Here is a 15,200-nt window from a genome sequence, read left to right on the forward strand (position 1 = left end):
AGATCTGAAACATGGACCGCAGGTCAGTTAAAGCTGCGTTAAGGAGAAGCACAGTGGGCATGAGATCTCTATAATTCCCATCCACTATGCTGGAACTGTAAGGCTATATTCACACGTTGCGTTTTTTGCTTTGTTTCTTTCCGCAGGCAAAACCTGCTCTCTTGGCAGTAAAGAAGCAATGTAAAAAAAAAAATCAGGTTTTGCGGCATTTTTTTGTCAGGGTACATTTGTCTCTTGTGCATGCTGATAAAGTTTGGTGCATAAAAAAAAACATGATTCAACTTCTTCAGGTTACGGCACCAAAGCATGATACCTGCATTTTTTTGCACTTACCCATTGCATTCTATGGGTGAAGAACGCTGAAAGAAGTGACATGCTGAATTTTGCAAAAACGCAGCTCTTTGACAAAACAGTCAGGAAAAAAACCAATGTGTGTGCATGAGATTTCTGAAATCTCATAGACTTTGCTGGTACTGTAAAACGCAGCTGAAAATTTGCGCAGAAAAAAGCGCAACGTGTGAACATAGCCCAAGACACAGAGAAAACATTCAGAGTCAAAAATCCACCAAAAACTCAGCGTGGGAACACAGCCAACTTATTATATCGGCAATCAGCACTAGTTATGGCAGAAATCCAGCTTCTCTGTCCAGCCTTGCAAATCTAGAGAGTAGAAGTGCTGGAGAGTTCATCAGAATGAAGAGTGACCGTCAGTAGGTGAATGGGGTCTTTTGGTCCCACCAGAGTTTCTTGAAGACCCATCTACAAAAGACTTCTCCACCACATGTCTACTGTACATAGAATAACTTGCTACGATTCTCAGCAACAAACAATCCTTTCTAATGCCAGAACAATAAAATTCCAGCATTGGGTTTTATGCCTTTTATAAAATTAATCCTATGCAATGACAAAGGATGTCAAAACTTTTAACTAATTTTGTATGGTGGCTACAGAGGTTTTTAAATGATGAATTAAAGAGGATTTATTTTATAAAAGGCATGGATCTGGATGGTGGAATTTATTGTTCTATTTCTTGCTGTGCTCCATGTAGTCTGTGAATTGGATCTATCAGCTCCAGATTTGTTTGGGCTATGTTGGACCTCATGGCCTCTGTTTTGTACTGACGTCTATTGCATTTGTATAATCTGGGGCCACTGTATTATTACGGGTGGGTCAGTCCAACTCCGGTGACCATGCTGGATTCCACTGGAGCATGGAGATCCAGGATAGTCTCTTGTTAGATGAAGTGCCTTTTCTAATCCACTAGTCCACACATTTTTGAATGCTGCCTGACAAACACATTTGAAGGCAAACTATTAAATTAGGGAAATAATTACAGTGCAAAACAGGTGCAAACATTTGAACACATTTTGGGTTTTCATGCACTGCATTGTGGAAGCGGACTTTGGAGAACAATATGTGAGAGAGTAGCTTTTTGACATTTAAAGTTAGGATATGTCCAAGGCTGTCTTTATCTTTCATAGTTACAGTATATAGGTTGAAAGGCACAGGTCCATCAAGTTCAACCTTTCTCCACCAGTGTGTGTGTGTGTGTGTGTGTGTGTGTGTGTGTGTGTGTGTGTGTGTATATATACAGTACAGACCAAAAGTTTGGACACACCTTCTCATTTAAAGATTTTTCTGTATTTTCATGACTTGTACATTCACACTGAAGGCATCAAAACTATGAATTAACACATGTGGAATTATATACTTCACAAGAAAGTGTGAAACAACTGAAAATATGTCTTATATTCTAGGTTCTTCAAAGTAGCCACCTTTTGCTTTGATGACTGCTTTGCACACTCTTGGCATTCTCTTGATGAGCTTCAAGAGGTAGTCACCGGAAATGGTCTTCCAACAATCTTGAAGGAGTTCCCAGAGATGCTTAGCACTTGTTGGCCCTTTTGCCTTCACTTTGCGGTCCAGCTCACCCCAAACCATCTCGATTGGGTTCAGGTCTGGGGACTGTGGAGGCCAGGTCATCTGGCGTAGCACCCTATCACTCTCCCTCTTGGTCAAATAGCCCTTACACAGCCTGGAGGTGTGTTTGGGGTCATTGTCCTGTTGAAAAATAAATGATGGTCCAACTAAACGCAAACCGGATGGAATAGCATGCCGCTGCAAGATGCTGTGGTAGCCATGCTGGCTCAGTATGCCTTCAATTTTGAATAAATCCCTAACAGTGTCACCAGCAAAGCACCCCCACACCATCACACCTCCTCCTCCATGCTTCACGGTGGGAACCAGGCATGTAGAGTCCATCCGTTCACCTTTTCTGCGTCGCACAAAGACATGGTGGTTGGAACCAAAGATCTCATATTTGGACTCATCAGACCAAAGCACAGATTTCCACTGGTCTAATGTTCATTCCTTGTGTTCTTTAGCCCAAACAAGTCTCTTCTGCTTGTTGTCTGTCCTTAGCAGTGGTTTCCTAGCAGCTATTTTACCATGAAGGCCTGCTGCACAAAGTCTCCTCTTAACAGTTGTTGAAGAGATGTGTCTGCTGCTAGAACTCTGTGTGGCATTGACCTGGTCTCTAATCTGAGCTGCAGTTAACCTGCAATTTCTGAGGCTGGTGACTCAGATAAACTTATCCTCAGAAGCAGAGGTGACTCTTGGTCTTCCTTTCCTGGGGCGGTCCTCATGTGAACCAGTTTTTGTAGCGCTTAATGATTTTTGCAACTGCACTTGGGGACACTTTCCAAGTTTTCCCAATTTTTCGCACTGACTGACCTTCATTTCTTAAAGTAATGATGGCCACTCGTGTTTATTTACTTAGCTGCTTTTTTCTTGCCATAATACAAATTCTAACAGTCTATTCAGTAGGACTATCAGCTGTGTTTCCACCAGACTTGTGCACAACACAACTGATGGTCCCAACCCCATTTATAAGGCAAGAAATCCCACTTATTAAATGTGACAGGGCACACCTGTGAAGTGAAAACCATTTCCAGTGACTACCTCTTGAAGCTCATCAAGAGAATGCCAAGAGTGTGCAAAGCAGTCATCAAAGCAAAAGGTGGCTACTTTGAAGAACCTAGAATATAAGACATATTTTCAGTTGTTTCACACTTTTTTGTTAAGTATATAATACCACATATGTTAATTCATAGTTTTGATGCCTTCAGTGTGAATGTACAATTTTCATAGTCATGAAAATACAGAAAAATCTTTAAATGAGAAGGTGTGTCCAAACGTTTGGTCTGTCCTGTATCTATCGATAGATAGATAGAGATATATATCTATATATATATCTCTATCTATCTATCTATCTATCTATCTATCTATCTATAGATAGATAGATACACACACACACTTGTAGTGTAGTCAGCCCTTGGCTTTCCATGTTGTCATTGCCTTCCATATCAGCGCTCCGGGATAGAGTTATGATATTACTAGGGCTGAGTACTATATGTGCTTTAATGATCTTGAGAACAAGTACTTGTTGTTCCCCAACTCAGTGATGGATGCACATGTGTGTTCATACATCATTATAATTAATAGGGGGCGTGTAAACCTTTAAATATTCCAAGTGAGAGATTTTACTATCATTTATTAAAATTAAAAATGAATGACCTCTGCATTGACAAAAAGTAAAGAAATATAAATTATCTATTTAGTCCGGTGGAGATTTTAGCTGGCAGAGCCTCATCACACCTCTGATTGTCATAAAAATATTTAAGTCGAAAATCCTTCATCTAGAAGCATCTCTACTATGATAGGCAGAACCAGTGTCGGACTGGGATGCCAAGTGCCCACCAGTAACCAACTCCAGGGCGCCACTTTTCAGTTACATGCAAATGTGACATTATTCTCAATCACAAATTTATATAACAATGAACTGGGCAGATTATTAAATTAATAAGATGCTGCCTTTGTCTGTACATAGTGATTCAAGTATATTGTGCCAAATACTGTTCATATAAGAGGGTGGTGGCCCACCGGGGAATTCTCCTGTTCTGTTGTGGGCCAGTCCAAGCCTGAGTCGAACATGGATATACACAGGAGAAGATTTAAAAGGAGTTTCAGCACCTCCACCGATCAGCTGGTATCACCGCCAGCAGTGGCCGGATGTAAGCAATGTATGAAGCTGAGCAACACAGCTCCGAAAGGGATACTAGCTGATTGGTGTAGGTGCCGGGTGTTAAGCCGGCAATCACCTGATGAATAAGCAAAGTGCACATTTAAAAATCGTTATTCTCAGCAGCACATCATCCTGTGTAAACACAACATATGCTGCCGACACCATGGTGTTCTATACGCACAAAACAATCGTTCACTGTGCATGGAAATGTGATCATCGTGCCTATACAGACCATTAAACGACCGCTGATCAGCTAGTGTAGAAAAGCCTGTTGGCCCCCCACCAATGTAATACTGATGACATATCATAAGGATACTCCATCAATATAAAAGTAGTGGAAAACCCCTTTAAACTTCATGCATAAGATCCTGTATGACAGCAATACATTGAGCAGTACGTGAGCATGGAAGAAGTTAGTAAAGTGTCCATATCGCTGGGGATGTTGCTTTTCTTGGTACCATTATGAGGCACATATGACTTTTAAATCTCTTGTTATTCCATTTTTCAGAAGGAGAGGTCTAACATACGGAATAAATATCCTAATGTTTTAATTCAGGGCTTTCTGGGCACATTGATATTAGCTTATTTTTCATATTGCAATAATTTTTTTATTGAAAAATTATATTGAACTTTCTAGGACATCTTTTTGCTAGTCCCATTAGAGGACGTGAACATGATCACTGTATTGGCCAGTTAACATTATCTTAATAATCCATTATTATTAGCACTAATAAAATCGTATTTAATAGGTACCATGCTGCCATGACAAACTAATCCTTCCTCTATGGATGAATTCACACATCAGTGAAACACGGACCATGCATGGATCACAAGAACTGGCCCAACCGGTGAGTTTCCTGACCTGGGCTGACTGCCTCATCATGTTTTGTGACTTGAGCAAAGTCAGTGTTTCACAGATAGTTGAAGTCAGCCTAAATTCAGACGTACGTATAAATGGGTCCGAGATCAGACTGCAATATATAGACAGCTCCCGGTTCTCCTGACCCGAGCGCACCAGGTTCATATATTCAATGCAGCTGTCACGCTCGGGTGGGGAGAAATGCGACCAGGTCATGCACTAGCGGTCCATGCTCGGACCGAAATCCACAGACATCGGAATGAGAAAAACTGCTCGAATCCCACAGTTGCTACTGACCGCAGCATCTAAACAGTTAAATGGCTTGGATTAGATCATACATGTCAAACTCTGGTCCATGGGCTAAATGTGGCTTGCAGGGTGGTTTTATTTAGCCAGAACCACGACCCCTATATAGGGCCATTATTCTGCATGGGGCACCACGTGGGGCCCATTATTCTGCATGGGGCACCACGTGGGGCCCATTATTCTGCATGGGGCACCACGTGAGGCCCATTATTCTGCATGGGGCACCACGTGAGGCCCATTATTCTGCATGGGGCACCACGTGAGGCCCATTATTCTGCATGGGACACCACGTGGGGCCCATTATTCTGCATGGGGCACCACGTGGGGCCCATTATTCTGCATGGGACACCACGTGGGGCCTATTATTCTGCATGGAGCACCACGTGGGGCCCATTATACTGTATAGCGGTTTGACATCTCTGGATTAGATGATCTCTGATCACAGCAGGAGCCGAGTTGTGTATAACAGCCAGCTCTGACTTCATATAGAGTGAGTGCAGCTCCTGAGCCTGCTCTATACACTCCGATGTACTTTCCATCATAAATATTTGGCAGATCACGCCAAGGAGGTAAGTGGTTTCACAGTCAGCGCTTTATATATAGGCCTTGTCCAAATCAGAAAACCAAATTCCATATGCACTGTCAGGGAATTCATTCTGAGTTAATAGAAAAGGGGGCTTCTGTTCAGTATGCTCGGGAACAGTGGCAATGACGGTCTTTCTCACTTTGGAGGACCTAGCGTTACACAGAAAGCTCTACGAATGGAATAAATCCATGGATCTCTGTGGAAGTATCCCACATATATTGTTTATAGATCACATTTTTGTGCATGTCTGAAAGAGACAAATACAGCCAGGATGGAGGCCAGTGTCCAAAGTGACTGCGTCGGCTCAATTGACGTGAATGGCTCCGCTGGCGCTCTGTTGTGGTTTCCGTCAGAATCCTGTTTTTCGGGGATTCCAAGAGAAAACCCAACAGAGCTCAGCAGTCAGAGCTCTATGCGAGTGACCCTAGCCTAATACTGTACCCAAGAAGATACAGTATGTTCTGTCAGAGAAGTCATGTACTGACAACTCCTGGGTGTGCATAGGTGTGCAAGTTATGACAGATATAACTCATTGTACATAAAATTAATTGTCAGCAACGCCTCGTTGAAAGTGGATATTATACAGTAGAATCTACTGTACTGAGTAGATCATTATTCCTGTATAATTCACTTTAGGCCACGGTCACGTTCAGTATTTGGAAATGGACGGTCACGTGATTGCAAGTATACGATATCCATACTTCCGGACACATTCCAACTAGACTGTATCTGGCACACGTCTAGTCGACACGTGACCACATGTATGCAAATCACATGCTTGTCGGCACCGAAGAATCCTCAGAGTTTGTAATGGGGGATTTAAGTCTTTAGTAACATAAAGTGACTGCAGACTTGTAATTTATGACCGGAGAGCCCCTTTAAGGCCACGTTCACACGGTCAGTATCTTACATCAGTATTTCTAAGCCAAAGCCAGGAGTGGAACAATCAGAGGAAAAGTAGAATAGAAACACGTCACCTCTTTTGCATTTATCACCCACTCCTGCTTTTGGCTTACAAATACTGATGTAAAATACTGATCATGTGAATGTGGCCTTATACTGTGTGTACATATTAACCTAAGGAATTCAATTTGTGATTCGACATATAGCAGAGGATTTATCAATGTTGCGCTCCACGACGAGGCCTAGATACATAGGAAACATTGGCGCTTCCATCCGGAACTAGATTTGTGAATGGGTTACGTCATTTTCTAAGACATCTACAAACATCTCAGTTTCCCCTTCTTTTATTTCTATCCCAAAGAGCGGTCAGACGTGCAACATTTTAGAAAAATGGTAAGCGGTCATAAATAAAAATGGCGCACGAGCGAAAGACTCGGCCTGGTGTAGTCACAGGTAGCTCTTACCTTATTGTAGAAGCATTATGTAACAGTATGCTGAATTACAAGCAAAGCGATAATTTTTAGACACTGCTCCAATTGGAAAAGACCCTGAATTAGTGATTATCCCGCCCCCCCTTCCACATCAGAGGGTGAATAATACTCCATGATGACAAGTGTGGGAATGTGCTGGGAACAAAGGAAGGAAAACAAGGCAGTGCAATAGAGTAATATATATAATTTATACCTATATGCATGCATTATGACAATCATACACCCTGGTGAGTATATAGGAGGCCTACAAGCAAGCAGTGCATTACCTGTGGGTGGGGGTCCTACATGCAGGTCAGGGTGATTCAGTAAGGAGATCATTGCTGTCCTGGCTGCAGGGAGACCATGCTGGCTGCTGCATTCAGTGCTGATCCAGGCATAGAGGCTTCACATCCAGGCTATGGCAGAGGCTCTGTTCCTAGACACTGCTGTATGTGTGAGTGAGATCTCTGCCCCCTCCCTGGGCCTCAGTGAGGAGGAGGAGGAGGCAGTGATGAAAGCTGAATAGGGGATGCTGCTGTAGGAAGACCGGGCTGTATAATGTATGGCAATACAGCTGATGGTAGTCATGTGGCATCTGCTGTGCTAATGTGATCTGCAGCCTGGCTCTGTGGCTGCCACCTTTGTTGCCAGCCCTGCCCATTCATAGGAGGAATATGTCTAACACCTCCCTTTCATCAGTTTCCATGTGCAGCTGCAGATACCACTGGTAGATCTGCTGCTGGATCATTTGTATGTGGTTAGGATCAATGAAGATAAATTTAGATTTCTTCTGTTTGTTTACAAATACAATAGAACAAAAAAAGAACACTTTCATCACAACAAGCGATGTAACCTATTGTGGAGCATGTGATTACATTAAAAGGTTACAGATCATGTTACAGTCATTGGGTGGATTATGTCACATTATTTACAGATATATTGTATCGATGTTTCCTATCTCTTATAAAAGTGGGAACATTCACCAGTGAAGGAGTTAAATGTCTTTCTGCTGTAACGGCACAGCGCCACCTGGTGGTCCAGTCCTGTGACAATGGCATTATGACATTGCTGAACCTGATCTCTAGTTACATGAAACACAAAACACAAAGGCCTGGAAATATATTAGGTTTATAGTGAAGGAACGTGGTCAACAACTTTTAAAGGGGTTGTCCAGTCTTAGACACTCTATGTTACTGCAGACTTGAATCCTCACATTGCGCACACTGTACCGGTAGCGGACAGTCACGTGAGTGCAAGTATATGATATGCATACTTCCGGCCACATTCCAACTAGACTGTATCTGGCATCGCTCAATGCACTTGAGCAAGGTCGCACACGTCTAGTCGACACCTGACCACATGTATGTAAATCACATACTTGTCGGCATCGGAGAATCCTCAAAGTTTGCAATGTGAGGATTCAAGTCTGCAGTGGTATAGAGTGACTGCAGACTTGTAACTTATGACCAGAGAGCCCCTTTAAGACCACGTTCACACGTTCAATATTTGGTCAGTATTTTACATCAGTATTTGTAAGCCAAAACCAGGAGAGGAACAATCAGAAGAAAATTATAATAGAAACACGTCTCCACTTCTGTATTTATCACCCTCTCCTGGTTTTGGCTTACAAATACTGATGTAAAATACTGAACGTATGAATGTGGCCTTAGGCTCATTCATGCAAGTGTGTTATACTGATCTTTGCAGTCAGTGTAAAAATCAGACGGCACACTGACCAATGTTATTCAATAGGCCAGATCAGATGACAATTCTTCCTCATGGGCCAAGTGTTCGTGTGAAAAAAATTGCAGCACCACATTATTCTTTTCCATATCAGTTGAGACTTACCTATGGGAGAGCAAAAAAAACCAGATCCCATAAAAAACATCCATATTGCATCCAATTTCTACATTTAAAGACCCATTATTAACGTAGGAAACTGTTTTTGATCATATAACTTTTATATTGTTGAATAAAAGTGAATCGGACATACAAAAGAGCAAAAAAGTGACTCTGTGCCATTAAAGTGCCAAGTGACTTAAAAAATGTAATGAACCTCACAATAGATGGACTCTCACCATTGTGAGGTTCATTAAATTTTTTAAGTCACTTGGCACTTTAATGGCACAGGGTCACTTTTTTGCTCTTTTGTATGGCCAATGCCCCCCAAAAAATACCAAATACACTCCCCTGAAGAATCCCTGATAAGGAGGAAGAAACGCGTCGGGAGGTATCTTTTTTGTGGGTGACATTGTGTAACGGGTCTGGGAGGCGGAACCTCTGGGCTACTATACAAGGGAGCGGTCCTTGTAAGGGAGCGGGTGGCGACCAGGCAGGCAGTCACAGCAGGTGACCGGGACAGTCTCTGGGTGTACGGGCAGGAGGTCACGGCAAGTGATCAGGGCAGTCTCTGGAAGAATGGGCTGGAGGTCACGGCAAGTGACGGCGGAGCCTCCAGGTAGGCAAGCAGGCAGGTAGCGGAGAAGCGCTCCCAGGTGAGCGGGCAAGAGTCTAGAATAGCTGGTGGTCACAGCACGTGACAGCGGAGCCTCCGGGCAGGCAAGCAGGCAGGTAGCGGAGAAGCGCTCCCAGGTGAGCGGGCAAGAGTCTGGAATAGCTGGTGGTCACAGCACGTGACAGCGGAGCCTCCGGGCAGGCAAGCAGGCAGGTAGCGGAGAAGCGCTCCCAGGTGAGCGGGCAAGCTGGTCCATAGACAGACTGACCGGAGTTGTAAGGCAGACCGTCGGACCTCAGGCAAGCAGGCAGGTAACTGATGTGCGCTCCCAGGTGAGCGGACAAGTTGGTCCTTAGACAGACTGACCGGAGTTGTAAGGCAGACCGTCGGACCTCAGGCAGGCAGGCAGGTAACAGGAAATCAGGCAGGATTAGGACAGCAAGCTGGCAGGAATCTGGCAGGTAACTGGCAGGTAACTGGCAACGGGACCTGAGGGCTGAAGCAGAGTAGAACGGTGCAACAACATTGCTCGGGCACCTCCATTTTGGAGGAGGTGCCTTATATATGGTAAAGTCCTCCGGCCATTGGCCGGGGACTCCTTAGGACGGCGCGCGCGGCCCCTTTAAGAGGGAGGGAGGGCGCGCGCGCGCGCCCTAAGCACAGTGGCCGGGAAGGAGCGCGCGCTGCCAGCAGAGCGGGAGAGGGACGCCGGGCACGGAGCAGAGCGGTGAGGGGAACAGCGTCCCTGCCTAGCAGAGGGCAGGGACGCCGGCACTACACATTGTTAGGACCTATTTGGGTACTGCCCTTGTTAGGGCGGGAGCTAACACCAGGGGCACGACAGGGTAGATTTTCTCCTGAGGAACCAATGGACTGAAGGGGATGAAGAAACCCGAATGATGCCCACATGCACAAAAAAATGGGTGAGATCCACACATGTTACTAATATTTGATAACACTGTATGTTTTTTCATTTACTGACCAGGGTTTGTTGGAAATTTTTGGCCTTTTTGTAGGTCATATGTTTGCATTCCAATAGGGCGGTCTAGGCATTAAGTGTTTTAGAACTATTTTTGTTATTACCTGGCATCTTCTGCCTCTTGTTTTGATATTTCTAGAGGTAGTATTTGTCAATTTCGTTATAAACAGGATTTAATTGAAGATTGGTATCGAATTTTGGAGGTATTTACTATATACATCTTTTTTTAGAGATTTATTAAAGGTTATATTTTAAGAGATACCTCGTGGCTGTTATATGTACATACAGTCATGGCCGAAAGTGTTGGCACCATTGAAATTGTTTCAGAAAATGAAGTATTTCCCCCAGAAAATTATTGCAATTACACATATTTGTTATACACATGTTTATTTCCTTTATGTGAATTGGAAGAACACAAAAAAATGAGAAAAAAAGCAATTTGGACATAATTTCCCACAAAACTCCAAAAATGGACCGGACAAAATTGTTAACACCTTTCCAAAATTGTGGGTAAACAACTTTGTTTCAAGTATGTGATGCTTGTTCAAACTCACCTGTGGTGAGTAACAGGTGTGGGCAATATGTAAATCACACCTGAAACCAGATAAAAAGGGGAGAAGTTGACTCAATCTTTGTGTGTGTGTGTCTGTGAGTGCCACACTAAGCATGGAGAACAGAAAGAGGAGAAGAGATCTGTCTGAGGACTTGAGATCCAAAATTGTTGAAAATTATCAACAATCTCAAGGTTTCAAGTCCATCTCCAGAGATACTGATGTTCCTTTGTTTACGGTGCGCAACACAATCAAGAACTTTACAACCCATGGCACCATAGCTAATCTCCCTGGACATGGACGGCAGAGAAAAATTGATGAAAGGCTACAACGCAGGATAGTCTGGATGAAGCCCAGGAGGACCCCACTGCTGACACACAGACATAAAAAAGCTAGACTGCAGTTTGCCAAAATGTACGTGAGTAAGCCAAAATCCTTCTGGGAAAGCGTTTTGTGGACAGATGAGACCAATATAGAGCTTTTTGGTAAAGCACATCATTCTACTGTTTATCGAAAACGGAATGAGGCATATAAAGAAAACATTGTAAACACATCGGCCAACATACAAAACATCATGGATGGAAGATATAGAAGAAATACGACTTATACTCCATAACCATGAGAAATTGCCTACTCAAAAGTAAATATGCAAAAACTAGAGAAGACTGAGTACACAGCATAAATAGAAAAAGCTTTATTGAGAATAGAAAAATCACATAAAAAAGTACATATCTCAAATACATGCGAGTTGCAGAACACATCAGGGTGTAGGAATAAATAGAGAGATGGCCATAGTCACACTGCAGCAAAAGAGAGGAAGGTACCCATAGTAATAAGTAGTCAGAGAAAAGTCTTGATAAAGCCAATTACGCGAAACGCGCATCGAGGCTTGCAGGTCCCACACTTGCTCGCTCCTGCTCTGTCGGTCTACTCCCTCACCTCTCCCTACTGTTCCCTTCCCCCTCTGGGAGCAATTGTTGGTGTTCACACTGGTGAGTTACTTACATCTAACGTAATATATATCTTGGATATTTCTTTAATGTTTGATGCTTGACACTGCTTAAGCTGCCTATATGTTTACACATCTAATATCCAGACTGCCATTGGCGCTTAGAGTAAGACACTCATTGCTCCTATTTCATTGCTTTACTATTGATATAGGCCTTGTTAGCCCTGCGCTTTGTAAGGACCCATTTATTTGTAGTCTTTATTGGGACTTTTCTCTGACTACTTATTACTATGGGTACCTTCCTCTCTTTTGCTGCAGTGTGACTATGGCCATCTCTCTATTTATTCCTACACCCTGATGTGTTCTGCAACTCGCATGTATTTAAGATATGTACTTTTTTATGTGATTTTTCCATTCTCAATAAAGCTTTTTCTATTTATGTTGTGTACTCAGTCTTCTCCAGTTTTTGCATATAAAGAAAATAACACAGTACCTACAGTCAAATATGGTGGAGGATCAAAAATGTTATGGGGTTGCTTTGCTGCCTCTGGCACTGGGTGCCTTGACTGTGTGCAAGGTATCATGAAATCTTAAGATTACCAAAGGATTTTGGATTGCAACGTAGTGCCCAATGCCAAATTTTGTCTGGTTCATTTTAGGGGTTTTGTATGAAATTGTTTCCAATTTGACTTTTTTTTCTCAGTTTTTTTGTGTTGTTCCAATACACACAAAGGAAATAAAAGTGTATAACAAAACATGTGTAATTGCAATAATTTTCTGGAAGAAATACTTAATTTTCTGGAACAATTTCAAGGGTGCTGACACTTTCAGCCATGACTGTATAACTTATTAACTAACTCTAAGGGTATGTTCATGCATTTTTGCAGCGTTTTTTTTCTGCAGCAAAAAAATGAGTGTTGTCAGGAAGAACACTGCATGAAATGCGCACATTTTTTCAGCCATTTTTACTTGCAATTTTTTCTCATTTACTAGAATGGGTGAAAAGCTCTGAAAGGATCGACGTGCTGCAGATTTCAAAAGACGCAGAGCAACTTACAAAATGCAAGGAAAAACAAAAACAAGCGATGGAGTCTCAATCACTTTGCTGGTGATGTAAAAAGCAACGCCTTTGCTGTAGAAAAAAAAATGCAGCAAGAAAATGCTGTTAAAATGCCACCTGTAAACAAGCCCTAAGGCTGGGTTCAGACGGCTATATGAATGTGACTGGCTCTGGCTGCAGCTCCATGAGTTTATCCACACAGAGGACAAGTGCAGGAGCTGCCTGCTATGTACATTTACTAGTCAGGTGTATATATCAGACCAATGGAGCGCATACTATGGTCATAATAAGTCCATGTTTTATTTTTGGTTCTTGTGTCAATTTTTACAACATTGTTGCATCCATTATTCTTATATGAAAAAAAAAAATCCTCTTGGCTTCTACTATCTGTCACCTGAAAACATAGTTTTAAGATACTGCTGGGGACCAAAGCTGGAGGAGCAACTAGTCCAGCGCTGGTGAATTTGTAGCACCCTGAGGATTCGGCTGCTACAGGGGTATTGCACCTCAATCCAGAGGTGTGATATTCCACTCCCGGGTAAGGAAGGAGTGTGGATCTGAGCTCGGTAGGCTGCATGCACTACACACATCCCATTTCCGAGGAGCAGACCGACGGTACTCCCACTTAGAAATGTGCAGGTACGACCGAGTCTGTTCCTGGCTGGAGTGGGAGGGGGGTGGTACATCCCAAGTAGTGTAGGGGCAGATAGGGGGAGCAGCCTGAGTAAAGATAGGAGCTCATTGGGTGCTGGTCACCTGAGCTCACACATAGAGGGTGTATATAAGGTGGGCACCAACTAAGAACAGGGTCAGTTGCAGAGAGAAAGTCAGGAGCAGAGGAGAAGAGAGACCCAGAGTGAGAGAGGAGAGAGAGAGAGACTCAGAGGCACAGAAGAAAAGGACTCTAAGACCCCAAACTAAATCCCCGGGTGAAGAGTCGGCACCAGGGTACCGGAACCCAAGCTGGTGGGGGTAAAAACACTCCCCAGCCAGAGACCGGAGACCGTGGGCAGCGTTTGCCACGGTCACCCACCACATCCACCACGAAGGCATACCACGAGGAGGGTCAGGGAACCCAAGGCCAAGGGTGTCCCAACAGAAGGCCCGAGGGAGCTGGACCTGGGTGGATCAATAGTGGGGACGGCCAGAGAAAGGACTGAAGGAGAGCTCAGGGTCACGCTCCGGACTTATTTGGGAGTTGGCTGGATCCAGAACCTGGTGGACGCAGCACGGCTCGGGAGGTCACTCGAAGCTGGAGTGACCAGAACATCAGCAGTGAGTAAACATCCTAAACTGCATAACCCGACTCTGTCTCTGACTGCCGTCTACACTGCATCACCACAACTCCCATCCTCTGCACCTGATCCCCCTGAGGCTATACCCCACCCGTTGGGGGTTATACCATCACAAGCTGCACCTACACCATCAGCCTCAGCGGACCCTGCTGCAGCGGCGGCCATAGTGACCGCAACACAACGGGTGGCGTAGTCGACATTAAGAACTTATAACATCTGTAGGACTGCCACATACAACTGAGTTTGACACCCTGGGCACGGACCGGGTCACAGCCACTCGGAAGACTACAACCCCCATCTGATCCGGCTCCGGATATTCCCACTAACGAATATGGCCCAGGGGGCGCGTCAACTTTGGCGTAGTCGGCAGGATTTCGTGCCCGCAACACCCGGGTACTGCGTGCCTGAAGAAAAGAACGAGTTTACCTCAAAAAGAAGTCTCCCGCCGGTTCCGGAGGGTCCCCGCCATCGGACCCCATCACCAGTCGATTCCAGCCGGTTGTCCGCCATTAACAACTTTTTCCCGCCATCTGCAGAGTTTCCCGCCACTGGGAAGCGATTCCCGCCATTTCCAAAGGTTTCCCGCCTTGGAAGAGCGGACGCCATTATGGGCGTGCCAGCGGGTGGCAGGAGGCCACCTCCCATCGTGGGCCAGGACCGAAAATGGCGCCAAAAGTGGAAACCGCCCCCACCAACAGAGACT

At 44.2% G+C, this 15,200-nt stretch overlaps 1 protein-coding gene across 3 annotated transcripts in view; it reads right to left on the minus strand.

The window, feature by feature from the left end:
* The window catches only part of TLCD4 (TLC domain containing 4), a 78,325-nt gene that overhangs the window by 58,543 nt on the left and 4,582 nt on the right, over positions 1-15,200 (minus strand). The window contains exon 1 of one of the 3 annotated variants that reach the window (XM_073643243.1): positions 7,496-7,876. The exons of the other annotated variants lie outside the window; for them this stretch is intronic. The gene's annotated coding sequence lies outside the window, so the exon portion shown is untranslated. Of the gene's footprint in view, positions 1-7,495; positions 7,877-15,200 lie in introns of those variants that run through there. 3 annotated transcript variants of the gene reach the window in all.

This window comes from Phyllobates terribilis, unplaced genomic scaffold (genome assembly GCF_046119375.1).
Source record: "Phyllobates terribilis strain yellow unplaced genomic scaffold, ASM4611937v1 Scaffold_8__6_contigs__length_399053987, whole genome shotgun sequence".
NCBI classification, from domain to species: domain Eukaryota; kingdom Metazoa; phylum Chordata; class Amphibia; order Anura; family Dendrobatidae; genus Phyllobates; species Phyllobates terribilis.